Below are 26840 nucleotides of genomic sequence, written 5' to 3'. Positions count from 1 at the left end.
TTTGTAATTTTCAATTATGGCTACTTCTACTGTTTGTGAAAGTAACATATGCATGTTGGCACAAATGAGGCAATATAAACACATATAAAGAAAAAGTAAATAAATCATTTGATTATTTTTATGTAGATCTATTTCTGAGCTCTCTATTCTGTTCCATTGATCTTTTTGTCTCTCCTTTCACCAGTACCAGACTGTCTTAATTACTGTAGCTTTATAGTAATTTTTGAAGTCATTCTAGCTTTGTTCTTTTACTTCAATGTTGTGTTAGCTAGTCTGAGTCTTTTGTCTCTCCATATAAACTTTAAAATCAGGTTTTGATATCCACAGAATAACTTGCTGAGATTTTCTTTCTTTCTTCCTTTCTTTCTTTCTTTCTTTCTTTTCTTTCTTTCTTTCTTTTCTTTCTTTTCTTTCTTTTCTTTCTTTTCTTTCTCCTTCCTTCCTTCCTTCCTTCTTTCCTTCCTTCCTTCTCTCCCCTCCCCTCCCCTCCCCTCCTTTTCTTTTCTTTCTTTCCTTTTTTGAGACAGATTCTTGCTATGTTTTGCAGTCTGGTCTTAAACTCCTAGGCTCAAGTGATCCTCCTGCCTCAGCCTCCAAAGTGACTGGGACTACAGGTACCCACCACTGCACCCTACCTTACTGAAATTTTGATTGATATTGCACTGAATGTATACATCAAGTTGTGAAGAACTTGCATCTTGACAATACTGAGTCTTCCAATTCATGCACATGGAATATTTCATTTATTTAGTTATTCTTTTCTTAGAGTTTTATAGTTTTCATTGAATAGACTTTGTATATATTTTAGTAGATTTATACTTAAGTATTTCCTTTTTTTTAGTGTGAATATAAATGACATTGTGTTTCAGTTTCTACTTACTCATTGCAGGTATGTGGGAAAGTGATTGACTTTTGTATAATAACCTTGCATCCTTCATCCTTACTATAATTGCTTGTTAGTTCCAAGAGTGTTTTTTGCTGTTGTTGTTGTTGATTCTTTTGGGCTTTTTATATAGACTATCATGTCATCTGTGAAAAAACGCAGTTTTATTTCTTCCTCCTCAATCTATTTAACTTTTATGTCATTTTCTTGTCTCATTGAATTAGATAGGACTTCCAATACAATGTTGAAAAGCAGTACTGAGAGAGGATGCCTTTGCTTTGATCCTGATCTTAATGGGAAAACTTCCAGTTTCTCACCGTTAAGTATGAGGTTAGCTGCAGGTTTTTGTAGACATTCCTTATCAGGTTGAGGAAGTTCTTCTCTATTTAGCCTTGATTACTGAGAGTTTTTGTCATGAATGAATGTTGACTTTTTAAAATACTTTTTTTTTTTTTTTGCATGTTTTGCGATGATCATATGTTTGTTTGTTCTTTACCCTGTTGATGTGATGGATTACATCAATTGAGTTTTGAATGTTGAACCAGCCTTGCATACCTGAGATAAATCCCACTTGGTCATGGTTTATAATCGCTTTTATACATTGTTGGTTTTGATTTACTATTTTTTGAGCATTTTGCCTCTATGTTCATGAAAGATATTAGTCTGTAATTTTTTTGCAATGTCTTTGTCTGGTTTTGTTATCTGGGTAATGTTGGCCTCATAGAATAAGTTAAGAAGTATTCTTTCTACTTCTATCTTCGGTAAAAATTGTAAGAAATTGGTTTAATTTCTGTTTTAAATGTTTGGAAGAATTCGCTAGTGATTGAGCCTGGTGCTTTCTATTTTGGAAGGTGATTAATAATGTACTCAATTTCTTTAATAAATATAGGTCTATCACTCCTATAATCCCAGCACTTTGGGAGGCTGAGGCGAGTGAATTACTTGAGGTCAGGAATTAGAGACGAGCCTGGTCAACATGATGAAGCCCCATCCTTACTAAAAATAAAAAAATTAGCCAAGCATGGTCGCACATGCCTGCAATCCTAGCTACTTGGGAAGCCAAGGCACGAGGATCACTTGAACCTGGGAGCTGGAGGTTGCAGTGAGTTGAGATTGTGCCATTGCACTCCAGCCTGGGTGACAGAGTGAGACTCCATCTCAATAAATAAATAATAAATATATGTCTATTCAGAGTGTCTATTTTTTCTTGTGTGAGTTTTAGAAAATTGTGTCTTTCAAGAAATTGGTTTATTTCACCTAGATTATCAAATTTGGGCATAGAGTTGCTTATAATATTTCCTTATTATCCATTTAATGTCCATGAGATCTGTCCCCTCTTTCATTTCTGATATTAGTCATTTTTGTCCTCTTTTTCCTGGTTAGTTGGCCAAAGACATCACTTTTATTGACTTATTTTCAGAGAACCAGTTTTTTATTTTATTGATTTTTTTATATTAATTTCTTTAAAAATTTTATTGATTTTTGCTCCATTTAAAAAATTTATTTCATTTCTTCTGCTTACTTTGAATTTAATTTGCTCTTCTATTTTCAGTTTCCTAAGATGGAAACTTAGATGACTGATTTTAACTCTTTCTTATTTTCTAATATTTGCATTTAATTCTGTGAATTTCCCTCTAAGTACCACTTCTGCTGTATCCCACAAATTTTAATGAACTGTGTTTTCATTTTCATTCAGCTTAAAGTATTTTAAAATTTCTCTTGAAATTTCTTCTTTGACCCCTGAGTTATTTAGAAGTATGTTGTTTGATCTCCAAATATTTTAGGATTTTCCAGCTCTCTTTCTGTTACTGACTTCTCGTTTAATTCCATTATGGTCTGAGAGCAGGCATTGCATGATTTCCATCCTTTTAAATTCGTTAACGTGGGTTGGGTGTGGTGGCTCATGCCTGTAATCCTAGCACTTTGGGAGGCCCAGATGGATGGATCACTTGAGGTCACAAGTTCGAGACCAGCCGGGCCAACATGGTGAAAACCTGTCTCTACTAAAGATACAAAAAAATTAGCCAGGTGTGGTGGCAGGTGCCTGTAATCCCAGCTTCTTGGGAGGCTGAACCTGGGAGGTGGAGGTTGCAGTGAGCTGAGATCGCACCACTGCACTCCAACCTGGGTTACAGAGCAAGACCTTGTCTCAAAAAACAAAAAATTGTTAAGGTGTGTTTTATGGCCCAGAATGTGGTTTATCTTAGTGAATGTGTCATGTGGGCTTGAGAAAAATGTGTATTCAACTGCCATTGGTTGAAGTAGTCTGTAGATGCCTACTATGTTGATATCCTGTTGGTTGATGGTGGTGTTGAATTCAGCTATGTCTTTACTGATTTTCTGCTTGCTGGATCTGTCCATTTTTGAAAGAGGGGTATTGAATTCTCCTACTACAAAAGTGGATTCGTCTATTTCTACTTGCAGTTCTATCAGTTTTATCTCACATATTTCGACACTCTGTTATAAAGTGTATACACCTTAAGAAATTAACCCACTTATCATCATTTAATGCCACTCTTTATCCCCAATAACTTTCTGTGCTCTGAAGTCTGTTCTTTCTAAAATTAACATAGCTATTCCAGATTTTAAAAATTAGGGTTAGCATATATATATATTTATCCATCTGTCTACTTTTAATCTATATGTTTGTTTATATTTAAAATGGGTTTCTTGTAGGCAACATACAGTAGGGTCCTGTTTTTTGATCAACTCTGACAATCACTTTCTTTAATTGATATATTTAGACCATCGATGTCAAAGTGATTAATAATAATATTGGGTAAATATATACCATATTAGTTACTGTTTTCTATTTGTTGCCCTTTTTCTTTGTTCCTTTTTATGTTTTCTACTCTTTTTCCTCCTTTTAACTGAGTTTTCTTCAGTTAAAACTCCTGGGGTTTTAACTGAGCATTTTATATGATTCCATTTTGTCTCCTTTCTTAGCATATCAGTTGTACTTCCTTCTGCTTTTTTAGGTAGTTGCCCTAGAGTTTGCAATTTACATTTACAACATTTGAACTTTCTTTTTTTTTTTTTTTTTTTTTTTGAGATGGAGTCTCACTCTGTCGCCCAGGCTTGAGTGCAGTGGTGCGATCTTGGCTCACTGAAACCTCCACCTCCTGGGTTCAAGTGATTCTCCTGCCTCAGACTTCTGAGTAGCTGGGATTACAGGCATGCACCACCATGCCTGGCTAATTTTTTTCATATTTTTAGTAGAGACAGGGTTTCACCATGTTGGTCAGGCTGGTCTCAAACTTCTGACCTCGTGATCTGCCTGCCTTGGCCTCCCAAAGTGCTGGAATTATAGGTGTGGGCCAATGCATCTGGCCACCAAGTGTACTTTCAAATAACACTATACTGCTTCACAGGTAGTGCAAATACCTTATAATACTAAAATAATCCCAATTTCTCCCTGTCATCCCTGTATCATTGTTATCATTCATTTCACTTACACATAAACACAAACACACAAATATAATTAAATACGTTGTTATTATTTTGTACAAACTATCATCTGTTAGATTAAAAATAAGAAAATTACAGTATTTACTTTACATTCATTTAATCCTTATTCCTTCTTCAGTGCTCTTCCTTTCTTTATGTAGGTCCAGGTTTCAGGCTTATATGATTTTCCTACCCTTTCAAGAAGTTTTTCAAAACATTTCTTGCAAGGTGGGTCTACTGGCAACAAATTTCCTTAATGTTTGTTTGCGTAAGTCTGTAAGTATCCTTGGCTTTTGAAGAATATTTTCACAGGGTACAGAATTCTAGGTCGATGGCTTTTTCTCTCAACAGTTTAAATATTTCACTCTACTCTATTCATGCCTTGCATGGTTCCTGAGGAGAAGTAGATGTAATTCTTAATTTTGCCTCTCTGTAGATATTGGGCCCTGATTTCATTGGGTGCCAGATATTGGGGGAACCAGCCTCCAATATTTCAATGTAGGTTCTTTTCTATTTTCCCTAAGTGTCGGCCAGTCTGAGAAATAAAAAGAAAGAGTATAAAAAGGAAATTTTACAGCTGGGCCTCCGGGAGTGACATCACATATTGGTAGGGTCTGTGATGCCCACCTGAACCGCAAAACCAGCAAGTTTTTGTTAGGGATTTCAGAAGAGGAAGGGAGTATGAATAGGGAGTAGGTCACAGGGATCACATGCTTCGGAGGGCAATAAAAGATCACAAGGCAGAGGGCAAAATTAGAATTACTGATGAGGTTCCACGTCCCACTGGGCACACATTGTCTTGATAAACACCTTAACAGGATACAGGGTTCGAGAGCAGACAACCGGTCTGACTAGAATTCGCCAGGCTGGAATTTCCTAATCCTAGCAAGCCTGAGGGCACTTCAGGAGACCAGGGTGTATTTTATCTCTTATTTTCAACCGCATAAGACAGATACTCCCAGAGCAGCTGTCCATAGACCTACCCCTGGGAATGCATTCCTTCTCCAGGGTTATTCCTTGCTGGGAAAAGAATTCAGCGATATTTCTCCTATTCACTTTCCGCAAGAAGAGAAATATGACTCTGTTCTGCTTGGCCCCACAGGCAGTCAGACCTTATGGTTATCTCCCTTGTTCCCTGAAAATTGCTGTTATCCTGTTCTTTTTCAGGATGCCCAGATTTCATATCGTTCAAAAACACATGTTTTACAAACAATTTGTACAGATAATAATGCAATCATCACAGGGTCCTGAGGCGACATACACCCTCAGGTTATGAAGATGATGGGATTAAGAGATTAAAGTAAAGACAGGCATAGGAAATTATAAGAGTACTGATTGGGGAAGTGATAAATGTCCATGAAATCTTCACAATTTATGTTCTTCTGCTGCAGCTTCAGCCAATCCTTCCGTTCGGGGTCCCTGACTTCCCACAACAGTAGGTAAAGTTTTTTTTTTTAACCTCTGGCTTCTCTCAGGAGTTTTTCTTTATCATTTTTTAAAAATGAAAATGAGAGGCATACCATTTTTGAAAATGAGAGGCAGTTCATTTGAAAATGTTAAGCCTAGGTGTAGTTTTTTTTGGCATTTATCCTGCTTGGTGTTCTCTGAGCTTTCTAGATCTGTGGTTTGATATCTGAGATTAATTTGGGGAAAATTCTCAATCACCATTGTTTCTAATATTTCTTCTTTTCCTCTTTCTTCTCCTTCTGATATTCTCAGTATGTATGTGTTATAACTTATGTAGTTATTCCACAGTTCTTGAATATTATGCTCTGTTTTGTTCTGTTTGTTTGTTTGTTTGTTTGTTTGTATAAGACCAAGGACTTGCTCTGTTGCCCAGACTCAGACTAGAGTGCAATGGAAAAATCATAGCTCACTGTAAGCTCAAACTCCCATGTTCAGGTGATCCTCATGCCTCAGCCTCCCAAGTAGTTAGGACCACAGGTGTGCACCATCATGCCTGGCTAATTAAAAATTTTTTTATAGAGATAAGGTCTCACTATATCACCCAGGCTTGTTTTGCACTCCTGGCCTCAAGTGATCCTCCTACCTCAGACTCTCAAAGCACTGGGATTACAGGTGTGGGCCACCATGTCCTGGCCTTGTTTTTTTTTTTTGTTTTTTTTTTTCTTTTTTCTTTCATTAAAGTCTTTTTTTCTCTTTGCCTTTCCATTTTGGAGATTTTTATTTCAATACCTCAAGCTCAGATCATCTTTCCTTAGCTATGTTCAGTCTACTAATAAGCCCATTAAAGGTATTCTTTATTTGCATTACAATGATTTGATCTCTACCATTTTATTTATTTATTTTTCTCTTAGAATTCCTATTTCTGCTTACATTGCACATCTGGTCTTGCATGTTGTGTACTTTATCCATTAGAGCCCTTACTGTATTAATCATAATTGTTTTGAATTCCCAGTCTGATCATCATCCCAACATTCCTGCCATATGAGTCTGGTTTTGATGCTTACTATGTCTCTTCAAAGTGTTTTTTGCCTTTCAGTATTTCTTGTAATTTTTTCCTTTACATCCAGACATAATGCACTGGGTAAAAGGAATTGCTATAAATAGGTCTTTAGCAGTGTGAAGGTCAGGTGTGGGTAGGGGAAGTATTCTACTGTCCTGTGGTTAGGTCTCAGTTTTTTAGGGCCTCAGGATTGTGAACTTCATATATGCTTCTCAGTAATTTTGTCCCTCCTCACCTCACACCCTGTTGAAGGTGGATCAGAATGGCTAGTGGGGTCTGGAGTTGATTATTTTTCTTCCCCCAGGTCAGTGAGGTTAACATAAAACCCCAGCAGGTCTGAGCTCCTTAAATAGTTTCTGCTGAGGGCGGGCCTTGTTAAGAAGCACGGGAATGCTCTGGTGTATTTCACAATAATTCCTTTTCCTCTGCCCTCTGGAAGTACAATGGGATTTCTAAAATGATATTTACTAGGAGAACCTGGTAGAGCTCCAGGGGGCAAAACTCACAAGTGGGGGCTCCCCTAGGACAGCGTCCCTTTCAGCGATTAATCTCTCACAGTCATCCATACTGAGCCTCCAGCAACTTGTCAATTGTAGTTCAGGTTTCCCCACCCTGGCACTGATTTCTGAGGAGGGCTGTGATTCTCTGTATTCTCTCCAATTAGGGGTGCAGCACTTTGCCCTGTGACCTTACTTCTCTTATAGATCTAAGAAAAACTGTTGATTTTTCAGGATTTTTTTTTTGACAGCCTCACTCTGTCACCCAGGCTGGAGTGCAGTGGTGCCACCTTGGCTCACTGCAACCTTCGCCTCCCAGGTTCAAGCAATTCTCATGCCTCAGCCTCCTACGTAGCTGGGACTACAGGTGACGGCCACTACGTCCAGCTAATTTTTGTATTTTTTACTGGACATGGGGTTTCACCATGTTGGCCAGGCTAGTTTTGAACTCCTGACCTCAAGTGATCTGCCCGCCTCAGCCTCCCAAAGTGCTGGGATTACAGGCATAAGCCACTATGCCTGGTCAGTTTTTCAGTTTGTTTAGCTTTTCACTTGTTAGGATAATGCAGTAAACTCCAAGCTTCTCATTTGCTGGACCAGACACCAAAAGTCTCCTTTTTAAAAAACAAAACAAAACCAAACCTCCATAATTGATCCTGGCGATATCCCAATTTCTTAGAACAGAACTTTGCACATGGAAGATGCCCAATAAACATTTATTGAGTGACTAAATGGTAAAGGGGCTATGTGAATTTTACAGGGCTCATCTGATTTTCTAACTTACCATTGGATGGGAGCATGGGTTCTTCACATCTAGTCAAAAAGAAACCCCATTGTCTTTAGCTATCATCACCCTGTTTTTCTCCCCCTCTATCCCTCATCCTGAAGAAGCCACTAATATACTTTCTGTTGCTACAGATTTCCTGGGTATGGACATTTTCTATAAACGGAATCATATAATATGTTGTCTTTTGGGACTGTCTTCTTTCACTTTGCATGTTTTTGAGGTTCTTTCATGTTGTGGCTTGTGTAAGTTTCTCATTCCTTTTTAAGGCTGAATAATATTTCATTTTATGGATATACCACTTTTGTTAATCTAGTCATCAGTCGATGAACATTTAGATTGTTTTTAATATGGGGCTATTATGAAAAATGTTGCTATAAACATTTATGCACGTATTTTTGTGTGGACATATATTTTATTTTTAGGTATATACCTGAAAGTGGAATTTCTGGCTCATATAGTTTAACTTTTTGAGGAACTGCCAGACTGTTTTCAAGAGCACCATTTTACATTCTCACCACCACTATATAAGGATTTTTATTTTTTTGCATATATGCCAACACTTGACATTATCTGACTTTTTGATTCTAACCACCCTAGTAGGTGAAGCTTGAATCATGGAATTATGATTTTGGTTTGCATTTCCCTAATGACTCATGATGTCAAGCATCTTTTCATATGCTTGTTGGCCATTTGTAGATCTTCTTTGGAAGAATAATCTATTGCCTATATTGAAATTGAATTATTTACCTTTTCATTCTTGAGTTGTGAGAGTTCTTTATATATGTATATGTGTGTGTATGTGTCCCTTATCAGATATACATAGCTTTTTTTTTTAACTGAAGGTTTTTACATGATATTCCCCACTTTCTTCACTCTTGTGTGATGTGCCCACAAGGCACACAGGGAAATCAAGAGGGAAAAAAAATCCCTTTTGTAAAAGGATAAAATATAAATGTCTTTAGCCGACGTTCAAGAGTATGTCATGTCTGTTTTCCCACCCTGATAAATCCAGTAGCAATAAACCCAGAATTACTCTTTCTTAAAAACTACCTCATTTCAGAGGACTGCTTGTTGGGTAGTGGATTAATGTCCAAACCTCTTAGCTAATTAGTGTGAAACACAAATCACCTTTAGGCAATATGACTTGACAATAAAATGAGAAATCAAAGCAGATGTTTCATCTGGATGTCTGCCCCTTAGAACCTTTGAGATGGGCTGGATGGTCTGCTTTGTGCTTTCTCTAGCACAGTGCTGCTAACATCCATATTATGACTAATAATTTCTATTTTGCACAATCAATAACTTCATGGAAAAATTCAACAGCACTTTATATATTAAGATTATTCTCTGGAGGGCAAATGCAGACCAAATGTTGAACAATTGGATTTCATTTCAGAGTGGAATTTTAGTGGATTTCTGTGATAGGAAAAGTCTGAATTAGCAAGGAGACAAGACCAGTGGTACTGATAGTGAGGTTAAGCGTTAAGTTACAAAAGGAGAAAGTCATATTCGCTATCCAGAAAACCCTCCCCAAAAGACTTTGAAGTTTGTAGTAGACATGTTATATCTAAATTGATATCTGAAGCTGTTATTCCAAGGACATTGCTTTGGATAGATGTCTGACATTTGTCTTTGTTACATAAGCTATCTTACATTTCCAGAACATGTTTTGTAATGGTAATCAGTGAATGATAAATTTGGTAGTAATCATCAGCTGTTCAGAAATTGAAATATGCGGTCTGTGGCAATACGAATATTTGTTTTTAATTTGTTGATCTTGGTGATTTTAAAACAAACCACCCTAAGGAGGAATGCTTCACAACAGAGCCTTAATAATTATTGAAGGCCAAAAACATGATATGAAACTGACTTGCCAAATTAGGAGCTAGCTGGGCCTGTGAAGGCGGTGTTCACTCTGAGAATGGAGGTGTTCAGGGAGAAGCACTGTAAACCCTAAACAGGGCTTCCGAGGATGCTTATGGAGACTTGCATCTACCTGGCCCTTCTGTGCAGGCCACGGTGCATTGTTTGGGTTTCCACTGGCATCTTCACTTTGGCTGGGAAAAGTAGAGATGTGGGAGTCAGACAGACCTGGGTTGCCCTCCTAGGTCTGTCCCTCCCCAACTGAATGATGCAGAAGAAGTTACTTGGCGTCTGTAAGACTCCAGTTTGTATCTCTATGAAGATGAGCACCTACTTCATCTCACATTGCCAGGAATAAATGAGAATAGACCTATAAGATGCTTACTCCAGGATCTAACCCAATGCAGAGACCACATGCTCCTTTCCAGCTTTTCACCTTTTGCTTTCTGTCCCTTTCCTCCACCAAGCTGCTCCTCCACAATTGAGGCCAACTCAGTACTTGAGCTTGTGGAAGAGTTTGTTTCATCTATTGCAGAAAAAGAATAGGGCCTGAAAGCCCAGCTATAGATCCATGCGAAGGTAGAATGCCCTTCTGGTTATCCTTGACCCTGGCTGTGAATACCCTCTAACTTCTGCTCACCTTGTGGGTATATCCCTTACGAGGGAATGCAGGAAAAGACAGCCCAATACAAATACTGGCAATTTGTAGATGAATGAGTCAATGTGATCAAAGGAGTTATGAAAAGATGTTCAAAAGCACTGGCAATTAGGAAAACACAGTTTAAAGTAAAATGAAATATCACTGGCAAAAAATTAAAGATTGTTCCTGTGTTTATGGAAAACAAGCAGGCAACCATGAATGAATTTAACCATCAAAAGTATCTATTAAAATTTAAAAAGTACACATGCCTTTCAACCTAGCAGTTCAATCCTGTGACTATATTCCTCAGAAATTAAAGCATTAATATGGAAAGTTTTATTTACAAGGACATTTACTGAAGCATTATTACTAAAGACAAAACAACCAAACCCAACAACAACAAAAAACAAGAAACCCACAAATACAAGCTGGAAGTAAACAGCTGTAGGGGAATAACTGGTAAAATAATTGACGTCATCTCACCAGGGTATGTTTTTTGATAGTAAAAAAAAAATTGGTTAGAGCTATCAGAGTTTACAAAGTGTTATTGAATGAGAACAAAAAAGGATGTGGAGAAATTCGTATAAAATGATCCAACTTGTAAAATAAACACGCACTAGCAAAATTCCATGTATCTCTCTCATTCTCTCTCTCTCTCTCTCATTCCCTCTGGGGGTGTGTGTGTGTGTGTGTGTTTGCCTTTCTATGAGGATTGAGCATAGAGACAAATAAGAACCATAGTTTAGGCTACGGTCATGGGGTGCTGGGGAATTACAGGGATAGAGAAAATAGGGGCAAGCAAAAAATAAAATAAAAGCCCACACTAAGAAGATCTCCATCAAGTATAATATAATTCCAGTTATGTAAAATTAATATGTATACAGATATGTGCAAATAAATAGGAACAAAGAATTAGAACTTAACCTACTGATTTGACAACTGTTATATATTGAAAAAAGAAAATATCAGCATAACGGGAGTAGTAGTATTTTAATTTGTGAAGTCAAGTTATCCAACCCGCTGGGCATGAACCCATCGCTCTACCCACTTAGATATGTGTGCATACTTTTGAATTTACATATGCTTGTATACATGTATATGAGCCTAGAAACAGTAAGTACGTGGCCGGGTGCAGTGGCTCATGCCTGCAATCCCAGCACTTTGGGAAGCCAAGACAGGCAGATTACCTGAGGTCAGGAGTTTGAGACCAACATGGCGAAACCCTGTCTTTACCAAAAATACAAAAATTAGCTGGGTGTGATGGCAGGTGCCTGTAATCCCAGCTACTTGGGAGGCTGAGGCACAAGAATCGCTAGAACCCAGGAGGCAGAGGTTGCAGTGGGCTGAGATCACAACAGTATACTCCAGCCTCGGCAACAGAGTGAGATTCTGTCTCAAAAAAAAAAAGAAAGAAAGAAAGAAAAAAAGAAAGAAACAGCAAGGATGCACTGGGTAGTTTTTTCTTCATACCTCTTGTGATGGCATACTTTTATAATTACAATTATATTTTATTTTTTGAGACAGAATTTCACTCGTCGCCCAGGCTGGAGTGCAATGGCACCATCTCCGCTCACTGCAACCTCTGCCTCCCAGGTTCAAGCGATTCTCCTGCCTCAGCCTCCCAAGTAACTGGGATTACAGGGCACCCACCACCACGCCTGGCTAATTTTGTATTTTTAGTAGAGGTGGGGTTTCACCATGTTGGCCAGGCTGGTCTCGAACTCCTGACCTCAGGTGATCCGCCTGCCTTGGCCTCCCAAAGTGCTAGGATTATAGGTTTGAGCCACCACACCTGGCCTTATAATTATTTTCGTAATTAAAAAAATACTTAATAAAGGACACTTTCGAAATAACCAAAAACCTTTTCAAAGGAAGAAAAGAAAAAGAAGCAAGTTAATGGTTCTTTCTCAAGGGCCGAGGGGTTGTTTCTATTTCTGCCAGAAGAAAATCTGGTCACCTGCCTTGACGGACTTTAACACAGTGTTAAATAAGTTACGCTTGAGCTAAAAATGGAAATGGTAAGAGGGGATGTGAGTAGCCAGAGCTTGCTGCGGGCCAGACTCGTCCTGGTCTGTGTGAGTTTTAGCCAGAAGAGCTAAGCTGCAACAGCTCGTTCTCACGCTGGCCTCTTTCTTCAAGGGGCTTATCTTTCAAAGGCAGGGCCTGGCTGATCAAGGATCTAGACAGGGTTTGTGTCCTTCTTGTCCAGCCCACAATTGGACTGTCATTGTAGCTTCCATGAAGGGTCCTAGGAGTTCTATAAACTTGAGGTTAAACCCTGGCCAGTGCACAGAGACCTGGGAACAACCTTCCCAAAGCAACCCTTTAACAAATACTTTCTGCTTTAGAGGGAGGAGGACCAGGAGGAAGGGAAGGACACACACAGCATTAAGTGGCTATGGATATTTGATCAAACAGTTGTGATTAGAGCATTTGACAGAAAATTAACAAAAGATTTTGTTTTCCTACCACTTGGGATTTGTCTGGCTGCCTGTGCGGGAATTCCAGATGCGTTTGGATCACTGTGATTGTGTAAATCCTGCTGATCTTTAAAAAGAGTTCCTTAGGATTCAGGGGTGGAACACGGAGGAGCTCCCGTCATCCTGACTTTCCACCACTCAAAATGGAACAGGGAACTCACGGGCCTCCTGTGCATTCTGCCTTTCCATCTCCCAGCATTTTTCTTCCCTACTAATTTACCATATCACAAGGAAGTTATAGATATTGAATCAAAGTGCATCGCTGTCATCAGATTTCATCTTGAGACTATTTCTTCCACTAGAGAGTATAGTTCTGTAAAGGGCTCTGATCTATTGAGCAACCCTAACCCAGAAAATTCACATAGATACTGCCTAACCACGGCAAAGCATGAGCGCATTCGCCGAAAAGGTCTGGTGATAACTTCTGATAAATATTAGGCCACTTGCAGCTCATCCCTTTGGATGTGTAGTTTGTTTTGTTTTAGTCTAAGAATCCTATATAGATATAACAGGAGAACAGAAATGTTTCTGGACCCACCTCTTCCTAATCTTACAGAAAAAGCAATGAGTCTTTAGGAAAGTATGGAGTCATTCAGACACAGTAAAATGCTAGTTAATTTTGGGGAAATGTGCATTTTTAAACATAAAAATTTGACAGATTCTTCTGAAATTACTAGACTTGCATAGATGAAAAGCATCAAGTTACAGGACTTGAGTGATTGAGGCTGTGCATCCCTTCACTTTTCCTTGTACAACATATTTCGTTTCTTTAATTTCTCTTTTCATACTTTAAGAAGGTGCCTTGAAGATCACATCTGACACCTACTAGGCATTCACTATATAATTGTCATATGAGGATATGCTATGACAATGAAGTCATATGTTTAGTCGGGTTAGGCTAAATTATGTTGTCATAACTAATAACTCTAAAATTTCGGTGGCTTAGCACAAATATTTTTTGCTCACTATAAACTCTCATGTGAATTGACAGGGGGTTTCCATATCTAGTGGTTGGTGAGTCCCTTTAACTTGTGAGGCCATCATCTCCACACTTGACTTTCAGAGTTGTTCTAGCAAGAGATAAGAAAGATGAAAGAGACACACTGGCTCCCAAGAGCCTTGCAATGGAAATGGTACATCAATTCCTCTCATATTCCTGTTTGCCGGATGCAATCATGTGCCCCAGACCCCAAAATATGGAAGTATGGGAGATGCAGGGAGCCCAGGAATATTCAGTGAGCACTCATGGCCTCTGCTGCCCTTGGTTTTTAGGAGACAGAGAGGTGTAAATTAAAAGCCAACGCAATGTTTTCCACTTTTATTTATCTAGGCTTCATTACAACTAGTCTTGCAAGGGACTTTGTGGGGAAAATGTTTTGCTTTTCATGGTGAAACAAATTTGGCAAATGCTGTGTATTATATTTACCTCATCCAATTTATGATGTGCAATTATTTACTAAAGGTTTTGAAAAGTTCAGCATCAAAGAAACTAGTTATAAAAGACAAGAAATCAAGCTGTGAATCTAATTTATTTATTTGATAAATATTTTTTGAACACCTAGTATTAATATTTGCCAGGTATTGAGCTAGACTTTTGGGGGGAATTAGATGAATAAGGCCTTTTTCTTATCCACCTGGAGACTAATTCCAGGGAAGGGGTATAAAGTAATTGCCTAAGTGTACTTTCATTACAACAGGTGACGCATATATTACCTATTCGCCAATGGGTGTCTGTATCTTTTTGTGCCAAAGCAAGTTCTATAACTCACTTGAACACATTTGGGTTGTTATTTTGCAATCTATTCACATCCTGTAGTAGGTGGGCAATTTAAAACTACAGTGACACCAGTTTACTTTCTAGTAGTTGGCATTTTCCTTAACAGTATACACTGTAAAACATCTATGTTTTAAAGATCAAATACTGGCCAGGGGCGGTGGCTCAAGCCTGTAATCCCAGCACTTTGGGAGGCCACGGCAGGTGGATCACCTGAGGTCAGGAGTTTGAGACCAGCCTGGCCAACATGGTGAAACCCTGTCTCTACTAAAAATACAAAAATTAGCTGGGCGTGGTGGCGTGCACCTGCAGTCCCAGCTACCCGGGAGGCTGAAGCAAGAGAATCCCTGCAACCCGGGAGGCAGAGGCTGCAGTGAGCCAAGATCCCACCATTGAACTCCAGCCTGGGTGACAGAGCGAGACTCTGTCTCAAAACAAAACGAAACAAACAAAAAAAGTTAAAATATCATACGATGCTAATCACATAACAACACATACTAGTGTGACACAAGTTTTAAAAATTAGAACAGTGGTGCGTTCTTTTAATAAAAAATATTAAACAACCCCAAAGAAAATATACATTAATTCTTAGATTTTTGCCTACAACCATTAGTCTAATTTTCCTGGTATAACTTTCTGGAAGAAACTACTGTTACCGGTTTTTTCCAGAGATACTTTGTGTATATACTATATTACACATACATACATAAAATATCCCTTTTATTACATATAAAAATTTGTAGTATTCTTTCATTTTTATCATGTATACGTATCTCTTTTTAAAACATAAATATTAAACTATCATAAGTTCTAGTCTACACTGTCTAAAAAAGTTTAAAATATATCTAGAATTGCATTCTGTGTGCATGCATGTGTGTGACTATACATACATAACTCATACACCCTGGGTGTACCACAATTTATGTAACTAGCTCCCTACTGATCGTCATTCAAGTCAAATGGTTTCTAGAGAAGTTTATTTTTAAAAAACTTCATGTGTATGAATCTTTTAAAAAGCAGCCAAAGTAAGCTAATGCATCCCTAAAAATGTGGTTCTTGTGAGACATTTTTAACACTCCAGTGGGTTTTTAAAAGGATACAAGCCTACAGCTAGACAGGACGGATAGGTTCTGGTGTTCCACAGCTCTGTAGGGTGCCTGTGGTTAACGGTAAAATATGATATAGTTCCAAATAGCAAGGAGGATTTTGAATGCTCCCAATACAAAGAAACGATAAAAGTTTGAGATGATGGATATGCGAATTATTGTGATCTGATCCCTACATTACACACACCATAACAATGCTGTGCACTCCATGAATATGTACATATTTATGAACATACTATGCGTCAATTAAAAAAAACTTTTAAATAAAAAGTTAAAATTCTGGATTAAAAAAATACGTAAGGGCCAGGCGCAGTGGCTCACACCTGTAATCCCAGCACTTTGGGAGGCAGCGGTGGATGGATCTCCTGAGGTCAGGAGTTTAAGAACAACCTGGCCAACATGGCGAAACTCCGTTTCTACTAAAAATACAAAAATTGGCTGGGCGTGGTGGCAGACGCCTGTACTCCCAGCTACTTGGGATGCTGAGGCAGGAGGATCGCTAGAACCCAGGAGGCAGAGGTTGCAGTGAGAAAAGATCGTGCGATTGCACTCCAGCCTGGGTGACAAGAGCGAAACTCTGTCTCAAAAAAAAAAAAAAAAAAGTAAGAATATAACCTAAGAGTTTGCTTCACATCTGTGTGTATATGTATAGATGTTTGTGCAACTTAAAAATGTGTGGCTATTTTATCTCTTTAAATGTTAATTGATTTAGATGTTAGGCTTACTAAGAGATAGTGTTCAAGATTCATCCGTTTCTGAATTCATAGAAATACACCCTGGACATAGCATGGACATACGCTGATGCATGGAAATAACTACTGGTGATAGTTCTACAGCCTTGGTGGGAGTTTTACAAAGGTGTTAATTTTGTTGATTATATCCAAAATTATTAATACTTTCTGCATTGCTATGAAAACGTGTAGCACTGGGAACACAGATATTTAGGGAAAAGGTGAATATGTTTCGCTGTGGATATTCAGTGCTGGTAGAAAAAGGGAGCAGAAAGAATGTTACTCGTATCTCCTCCAAGACGAAGCCAGCTGCCTGGAAACACTGAAGGAGGACTGGGGCCAGAGATCTTCCACCTGCCGGGCAACCCCCAATGACTCCCATCTTCAAAGTGATTTACGAACTTTAATGGAGACTCACAAGAGCCCCAGAAGGCAGAGAGGTTATAATTACCCCATTTACAAATGGGAGATGTAGACACAAATAGGTTAAGTGCTTTGCCGCAGGCGCCCCGCAGTTGCTTCTGGAGTTCCACAGCAGAGGGGCCTGCTTCCCCAGCTCGCTCACACCCCAGCCGTGGGTGACCTTTCTCGCCTTCCCAGGGACTCTATCACTGTCCTGCAGAGACCAGCACTGTATCAGAAAGCACAGGGCCAGGTCTCCACTAGGAGAGAAAGGGAGAGAATTAGGGTCAGAGGAGAGGTAATTCAGACTCCACTGCAGGCATTCTCATTAGGAGTCTAAGCGCCAAGGCTGAATCTGTCTTTCCGTATAGATATGCACCCCGTGGACATTCAAGAACCTGCTGGTAATCATATCAGTTACCCAGATTATAAAGGCAATGAGTATCCTTTCCCCTTAGCTATTTAGGTAATCATCGGATTTGAATTTTCCAAAGACTTGGCTGAATCCAGATTTCAAACTAAAACAAAGGTTTTCTCTCATCACCCACCTGGTGGTTAATTTCTTCCAGGATGTCACTTTAAAATGCAAAGCAGAGAGTTGAGAAAATTGCATGACTACCAGAAAAGAATATGTAGACTGGCATCTGGCAATTGGGATTACGCTGAGCCAAGAAATGGATAATTGAACCTATCTCAATCTTTGTCCGAATCTTAGAACATTCAGATATAATAGTTGTTAATATTGCTGGAATTTCTGAAGGTGAAAAACTATGTAAAAGAAAGTGCAAAGAGAAACTTATTAATAAATACAATTTATTCACTTGCTAGCAGCTGGGGAGAGGGTAAGTGTTGGGAAGGATAGCAATCAGAGAGAAAGTAGATTTTTTTTTTCTTTTCTTTCTTTTTTCTTTTTTTTTTTTTTTTTTTAGAAAACAGTGCTTTATTATAGCTCCAGAATTAATAAATAGCCTGAAACCAACTGCCTATAATCTACAACAGTGGGGACCACAAATGGGCAAACTAAAGGAAGGGCCACGATGATGGGACTTGGACACACACATCACTTAGGGAGGCAAATCTAGAAGTCCCCCTATCACACTGCCTTCCAACAGACACCCAGCACAATTATTCCTGTTTCAGAGATAGCACCCAAAGACAAAGGCCAGAGCTTATCATATAAATGCCTTGTTTGCCATTGTCACGTTGTATTTTCCTTATAACAACAAACAATAGTTAACAAAAAATAAGAACTACGGCAGAAAATGATAACAAAAGACTAAAATGATTGCTATTTTTTTCCCACCTATATTTTGGGAGGTTTAGAATTTATATACGTTTCACTGAGCTCTCTGCTTCTTTCTCTTTCCCTGAACTCCTAACCCACTGAATAACCTTCAGTGTGTATTTAAATTTTCATTTTCTCTTGAAGTGTTCTGGTTACGTCTGCAGATGTTGAAATTGCTTTACAAAAATGTACACATCTCTAGTATTAAAAAATGCTTTTTAAAGCTCTCAATAAAAAAAATTAATTCCTCTTATATTTGTACATAGATTACTCATAAAGTTCCTTTAGAAATAAATTCCAGTGACACTGATTTTTTTTTTTTTTTTTTTTTTTTGCAGTTTTATTTCAATGAAAAATCTCGCTGCTTTTTTTCTTGTATTTGATTGCCCAACATTTTGTTCCTTTTCTTCTCTGGTTGGCTGCTGGGTGTGGTGCAGGCTCCTGCTTCATCATTTTGCATTCTCTCCTTGGTCCTAGGTGTTCTTTCAGCCAGGACCAGGGCCTTCCTGCCCCAGCATAGCTCATCCACCTGTGGGTCCAGCAACTCCGTCTGTCCTCAGCATGCTTTTTGAACACTAGCTCACTTCAGAGCCGTAAATGCCGAGGTATGTGAGTTAATCCAGTCTCCCTGGCTGATAGAATCCATGACAGGATCACAAGCTGCAGGGTAATAAACATCATTTGGGTGCTAATAAATTTCAAGCTTTGAAAGTAGGTGTTTATGTCTAGCAAGAGATACTGTTGGCAGAAGGGAACTTTCTTGGGGTGTCTGTACACTGTTTTGTAGGAGCTGAGGTTTCAGGTAGAAAGGACAGGGAGTTATTTGGTAGCAAGAGCCTTGGGCCTACCCAACTGACTTTCCCATTCCAGTCACAGCTCTGCTCCTGCTGTTTCATTCCTCTTTGAGCTCCACAGTTTGTAGCTGGCTCTGTCTATCTGTAAAGGGAGACCAACTTAAGCATTGATTTCCTGGGGAAAGGGGTGTCAATTTTTATTACATTCCTTTTTTTTTTGGAGACAGAGTCTTGCTCTGTTGCCCAGGCTGTAGTGCAATGGCAGGATCTTGGCTCACTGCAACCTCCGCCTCCTGGGTTCAAGCAATTCTCCTGCCTCAGCCTCCCAAGTAGCTGGGATTATAGGTGTGCACTACCACGCCCGGCTAATTTTAGTATTTTTAGTAGAGATGGGGTTTCACCATGTTGGCCAGGCTGGTCTTGAACTCCTGACCTCAGGTGTTCCACCCGCCTCGGCCTCCCAAAGTGCTGAGATTACAGGCGTGAGCCACCACGCCTGACCTTTTTATTACATTCTTTACCCGTCTTTAGTCTCCCCCTTGCATGTCACCCTCCTCATGTGATATAATTTTGGAACTTTGATTTTTCTATCCAAGATTTTCAATTGGATTAGAGAATAAAATATGTAGAATTTTGCTCTTTGGATGTCTTTAAAAAGAGGGTAAATTCCTGTTTTTGTTGGTCTCTATGGTGTGGTCTGACATGTTCAATTAACTGCTCAGAAAGGACTAATAATTTCTGAATCATCTTTAGCTTATTCAAGACTCTTCCATGGTAAGAGAGATGCAAAAGAAAGAGATGGCACAGACTTGCAATCTAGCTGGGAAGGAAAGCACTGGAAGTATGAAAAATAAAAAAGGAAGCCCAAGGTTGCTTGGGGTGCAGCCCGCCCTGTCAGTGTGGGTGTGTTCTTTCTAGGCGGAGGGCACATGAGGGCATACAGCCTGGTTTCACCAACTAGATGCAAGGAGCTCCATTTTTGTGCTAATTCAGTCCACTACTTGAAAAGGACAAGAACATACTACCAGAAGCCAGTTTAGTAATTTCACCTTTCTTATCATCCTTCCTACCTTGTTTGTGTCCTAGAGATGGCAGTAAGGATTGGTTAGTGTTGGAGGGCGGCTGCTTTGAGATGCTTCTAGTTTCCTTTCTCCATCAGTGACCCCTTCATTCTGATGCACTCACTTTTGCACTAAAAGTCTCTGTTGGACAGCCATGCACATGTGTTCCCTGCCCTCCAGTTTGGAAGGGCTGCTAAGTTAATAGGTGAATGTCAAATCAGTTCCTTGGCATCTGATTGTTATATAATGAGTTTTGTGGCCAGAGGGTGAAAAGAGAGTGTATAGGCAGTGTACGTCAGTCCTCTGTGAAATGCTTTGGGTGACCCCGGTGGAACTACTTCTTTATTTTCAAGGGAGGTGAAGTGGTGCAGCTGCCACCAGCATGAAGTTTCTCCCAGTGAGAAGTATGTGGGTAAATGACAGCTCCCACCTTCAACTTTTGCCCAGTTGCTGAATGTCCCCTCCCTTTATGGAACATACACCTGACACCCTGATGGATGCTTCTCCCTGCAGGTACCGTGAGTAATGAGTCTGCAGCTGATTCAATCACGGGCTTCCCATATCTTTCTTATTAGTTGTGCAGTGCAGTTCCTTGAGCTGACAGCTGTACAATAGCACCTTTTAAACCTTTCCTGGTTTCATGCCAGAAAACTTATCTTTTAACGATTTTGCACCCACCTCCCAACTCCCAGAGCAAGTAGAGAAAGGGAGTATGTTTTGAAAGAAATTCCAAGCTTCTTTTGTGTATTTTCTCGCCTGGCAGTCCAGTTTGTAACTGATTAAAAGCATCACGGAAAACAGTTACAGGACGTCTACATGAAGTCCAAGTTCATCATGTTTTAACACTGCTATAAAATACTTTTTTGAATGTTTACTATGTGTCAGGCACTATGCTCGGTGCTGGGGATAGCAGGTTAGCACAAACTGTTTTGTTTTAGGCATTCTTTGTGATTTTAGCCATCTAAATTGCACGCTGTGACTATGAAGTAGGTAGTTCATGTCTGTTTTGTTGCTTTGAAAAAGATCCCATACTAAAAGGTACAGAACAAAATCTTTTTTCCTCTATTTTCCATAACCCGGTAGATACTACTCTATAAAACTCTTTTTGCACGATTTCTTGAGAACCTTGTTACTCTCAGGAATCACCACCCTCAGTTAACCGGGCTCTTCCTAAATAATTATTTGCTTTGATTTGATGGGCACTGTGGAGTCTGGAACAGTGATGTTTCCCTATTTTCAGAGATATTTAAAGCTATGGAGACACCAAGGTGGTATAACATACATTTTTTTTCTCCTAACATTATTTCTGATCTCATTTATTTTCCTTCTTGATTACCTTTTGTGTGATTTTCACACTTATTTAATTTTTCCCATATTCAGTACAATTTTATTACCTATAGTCCCCATGTTGTACATTTGATATCTGCACTTGTTCATCCTATACCTCTGCTAATTTGTATTTTCTGATCTACATCTTCCCATTTCCTATTCTGTCCCGTCCCCTCTCCAGCTCCCCTCTCTGCAGAGAGCCATTTCCATTGCTAAATAAAATTCTCTGCCTTCACCATCCTTCAAGTGTCTGCACAACCTCATTCTTCTTGGATGCTGGACAAGAGCTTGGTACCCACGCAATGAGGCAAGGGGCCAACTGAGCTGATAACACACTATTGTTCATGGACAGTGGAGCTAAGACAGCATTGTAACACAGCCTTTGGGGCTTGGGGGTCGAAGGCATCCCCACTAGGGTGCCACCTCAGGCCGAGTAAACAGAGCTTGCTCCTGCTGGGGCCCTGAGCGACCAACAAGGTCCTGCACTTGCTCACCTGCACCTGGTCCGCCCATGTGCGGGCCTGGAGAAGCCGGCAGGGTCCCGCACTCGCTGGCTCATGCCTGGTCTGGCTGTGCATGAAGCCTGCTCCTGTGTGAACTCCCAGAGCGCTGGCCGGGTCCTGCACTTGCTTGTTCACATGCTCCCTCCCACAAGGGGTTGAGCGTGGTGGGCCGAGTAAACGTTTGTGCCTGTCATGAGTCCAAAGAAGGGACCGGAAAAAATCCTGCATCATTTTCTATTTTTAATTTATCTAGTAACCTTTAGACTGTTTTCCATAATGGCTGTAGCACCGTACATTCCCTCCAACAGCGTATCAAAGTTCTCTTTTTCTCATGCCCTCACAAACGTTTGTTGTCTTTTGACTCTAATAACAGCCATCCTAATGGGCATGGGGTCGTATCTCACAGGGGCTTTGGTTTGCATTTCCCTGGTGATTAATGATGTTGAGCACCTTTTCATATACCTTTTGGTCATTTTTATGTCCTTGGGAGACATAGCTGTTCAGATTTTTGCCCATTTTTAAATTTGTTTTTGTTTTTCTACTACTGAGTTTTATAAGTACTTTATACATTTTTTATTTTAACCCCTTATCAGATATATGATTTTCAAATACGTTTTCCCTATCGTTAGGCTGCCCTTCTATTTTGTGAATTGTTTCTTTTGCTGTGCAGATGCTTTTTAGTTTGATGGAGTCCCATTTATTTATTTTTGTTTTTGTGGCCTGAGCTTTTGGTGTGATACCCAACAAATCATTGCCAAGGTCAATGTCCAGGCACTTTTCCCTTATGTTCTCTTCCCGGGGTTTTTATAGTTTCTGGTCTTGTATTTTGGTCTTTTATCCATTTCGAGTTTATTTTTGTGTATGTTATCAGATAATAGTCTAATTTCATTCTTTTGTATATAAAAATCCAGTGTTCCCAGCATCGTTTATTGAAAAGACTATCATTTCCCCATTGTGTCCTCCTGGTGCTCTTGTAAAAAGTTGGTTTGCTTTGATTTTATGAGGAATGTGAGGTTTGGAACTATTGTGTGTCCCTGTTTGCAGAGATGTTGAGATATACGAAGCCATGGAGACATCAAGATGTTATAACATACATTTTTTCCCCTAGTAATGCTATTTCTGACTTTATTTATTTTACCTTACATATTTCCCTGTTTTATTTTCTCATTTTTTAATCTTATAGAAGTATCTATACACATTTTAATAAATTCTTTTAATAAATAAAAAAATTTAAAAAATTCTTTAAATAAATTTAATAAATTCTCAAATTCTTTTAAGAACAGGGTGGAAATATTCATAAGTAAATTAATAAAATATGAAAAAATATACCTGAGGAAACATGCCAGATATGTTTATGCTAGAAACTTTCTGGAGGTTTTAAGAATTTATCTAGACAGGGAGGTGGGAGAAGGGAGAGCATTGGAAAAATAGCTAATGCATGCTGAGCTTAATATCTAGGTGATGGATTGATAGGTGCAGCAGATCACCATGGCTCACATTTACCTATGTAACAAGCTTTCACGTTCCGCACATGTACCCTAGAACTTAAAACAAAATGAAATAATAATTTAAAAACCTTTAACATATTTGATAGGCTTCCCCAAATCAAATTTCAGCTTCAGGATTGTCTTTGCTGACCTGTAACTTTGGGAGGCTACAGAAGGCTCCTGAAGCATCCAAAAGAGGTAAACAGGGCTATTGGACTTGTTAAGTTACTTGGGAAGCATTGTCAGAATAAAAGACAATATTTAACCTTCTTCAGGTTATATTTTAGTGTATGTCATCAATATGTTCCAAAAATATATGGGATTTCTAAAATTCTAATATGTCTGAGTATATGCTATCAATCATAATTATGGTTATTATGTTAAGTTATTGTGGACCACAGAAATAACCAAATTCCCTTGTCAATTGTGTCTTTAACTGTAACTTTATTTTTATTTTTATTTTTTTTTGAGATGGAGTCTCACTCTGTCACTCAGGCTGAAGTGCAGTGGCACAATCTTGACTCACTGCAACCTCCTCCTCCCGGGTTCAAGTGATTCTCTTGCCTCAGCCTCCTGAGTAGCTGGGATTATAGGTGCCTGCCACTGGGCCTGGCTAATTTTTGTATTTTTAGTAGAGATGGTGTTTTGCCATGTTGGCCAGGCTGGTCTCAAACTCCTGACCTCAGGTGATTCATCCGCCTTGGCCACCCAAAGTGCTGGGATTACAGGCATGAGCCACTGCGCCCTGCCAACTGTAACTGTTTCAAGTCATTTCCACAGTTAATTGCTTAATGCTGATGCAGTTTCTGAAAACTTCACAAGCACGCAGAAATCCTAGAATATGGTGTCTTTTAGGCGGTTCATGAAAGGATGGGAAGGACCTGAAAAGCTCTTGAACACGGGTTTCTAATAACTTTAGCATCGTATCATGGGTAAGAATTCCCTGTGAATTCCCCAGTTCCACAAGAATCGGACTGGGTAACAATTCCTGAAACTTAAATGAAAACACTGACTGGTTTATAGAACTGCCAACCCAAATAGAACAAAAATTAATTGAATACCAAGGAAATACTTTGCCAGATTTTTATGCTAAGTCACCTAAAACTAAAATTGTTTAGATATACAACTTGAATGAACTCCATGGTCTAAGTTAAATTACCTATGCTAACCCCTCAGTTATCAGTGCTATACACCTAATTTGGAGAAACAACTGGTATTCAAGAGGATATAGGTCTAATGTTAAGTAAGCAGGAACTCATGGAGAACCAAAACAGCTGTCTTGTCCTTCCTGAGTCCGTCAATGAAGACTTTTTCCGTGACTCATCATGGAAAAGATAAAATGACCCAAATTAAATATATTGGTGTGGTGACTTATAAATTGCTAGAACAGTTTATAACCAATGTTTGATTTGTCAAATCCATATTCCTGGGAAAACAATCAAAGCTTCAGGTATGTTTGGTTATCTGATATGGGCCATTTAAAGATTTATAAAGGGATTTCATTTAATTGTCATTTTCAATGCATGTTTTCTGGTTGCATAAAAGCTCTCCCATGCCGGCGGGCTGTTGTTGTAACGGTAGATTATTATGGTACAGTGTGTTTTCCCCAGGTAAAGAAAACTTTTTAAGGTTCACTGAGGACAGTCAATCTCTTCACAATCTAGAACACGAAGACTGGATCTTCTGAGAACATCAGAGAAAGACTGCCCTTGCCATCCACACTGCAACAAAACTGCGGAACCTTCAACTTTGGGTTCTTAATCTCACAACTGAGAAGGGTCCCTCACAATCTTAGAACTCTTAAGGAAAAGCTAATCAGGAAAGTGTTTCCCAAGAAGAAGATGGCATCCTTGATGTGAACAGCTTTTCCCAAGATCATGGATCAAGACTTCTCTGCTATTATAAGACTCTTATCTTTGAATATTTTTCCTTATCTATGCCTCTGTGAATAATAGAAATGAAAAGAGGGTCTGTTGTGCAAACTTATGGGCTCTGTGTTTTTTGTGAAGGATTTTGCAGCCAGCCTTATACATGGATAAACTTATACTTTGATAGATAAAAGATAAAGGCCCAATGCAGGTGAGAAACTTTAGTGGTACATATGTTGCCTCATAATCAGTCAGAAACAGAACATCAATTCACTCCTCTTAACCCACATCATGAGTTAAAGAGAACCTTGCCAGGAGGCATTCAATCCTTTTTTTTTTTTTTTTGAGACAGAGTCTCACTCTGTCACTCAGGCTGGAGTGCAGTGACGTGATCTTGGCTCGCTACAACCTCTGCCTCCCGAGTTCAAGCAATTCTCTGCCTCAGCCTCCTGAGTAGCTGGGATTACAGGCACCCACCACCATGCCTGGCTAATTTTTATATTTTTAGTAGAGACAGGATATTCAATCTTTTAGAAGGCCATCATTTGTTACGTCTTTTTTTCCATGGTTTGGAATAAAAGAGGCAATGATTAGAAATGTATCCCTCGTGATAGACTCTATAGCAGATTCTACCGTAAAGGCCATGGTTACACAACGGACTTCACATTCTCTTATGAAAGTTATGCTAAATAAAAGAATTGGCTAAACAGAAAAGGTTCTGTGCAGCTGCTGGCACTGATGGCCTATGGAGAAATACATCAGGTATTATAGGGATTCAGCGGTAGGGGATTAATGAAAAGACCGCTTACTTAAGCCCATAGACTCTTTATCTAACTTACTCTTTGATCTATTTGATTTTAGGTGGTTTGGTTTGTGGGGACCCTGGGTAAGGAGCATACGCCAAACTCTTGGTATTATCCTCCAGATAGTCATAACAGTAGTCTCCCTGGTGTGCTGTGTTCTCTTAAATGTTTTAAATGTTTGCACACAGCCATCTCTAGAATGCCAAATGGTCTCTCTTCAACTGGAATGCCAAGAGCTGAAAGAAATGTATGATCATGAGGACACCTTAATCTGTGGATGACATGCTGAGATTGGAAACCCAAAATGATGGTAACTGAGAGTGGTGCCAAGGCCCTAGGTTTTAGTCACACTCTCACCTAAGTGAGAACCTGAACCAAATTACAGAAGGCCATTGTTTTGGCCTGAACTCATGCACTAGGCCCCAACAGACCAAACCAAACCAAAATGGAGTCACTCATGCTGAATATGACATAACCAAACCAAGACTTTAAGGAAGCACATAGATCCTAGAACAGACCAGGTTTTGTTTTTCTCCTGTGAACAGGACGTTCCAGCATAAGGAGGTACCCTCTCCTCAAGGCCTTGTTCGTATCTTTGCAAAACTTACTGTTCTACTATTTCCCAGTGGGTTT

The 26840-nt window shown here is 39.3% G+C and overlaps 1 long non-coding RNA gene across 2 annotated transcripts in view; it reads left to right on the top strand.

Moving 5' to 3' along the window:
- LOC103878474 overlaps positions 1-25791 on the top strand; it is a 58625-nt gene extending 32834 nt beyond the window's left edge. The window contains exons 2-4 of one of the 2 annotated variants that reach the window (XR_004177807.1): positions 18840-18967; positions 20571-20730; positions 25201-25791. This is a non-coding gene — a long non-coding RNA (uncharacterized LOC103878474). Of the gene's footprint in view, positions 1-18839; positions 18968-20570; positions 23516-25200 lie in introns of those variants that run through there. The other variant, XR_002517681.2, reaches the window with a different exon arrangement.
- The last annotated feature ends 1049 nt before the right edge of the window (positions 25792-26840 follow it).

The sequence above is a fragment of the Papio anubis genome, chromosome 13, assembly GCF_008728515.1.
Source record: "Papio anubis isolate 15944 chromosome 13, Panubis1.0, whole genome shotgun sequence".
NCBI lineage: Eukaryota > Metazoa > Chordata > Mammalia > Primates > Cercopithecidae > Papio > Papio anubis.
The sequence above is the reverse complement of the archived record's forward strand: the minus strand, read 5'-3'. Positions and strand labels throughout refer to the sequence as shown.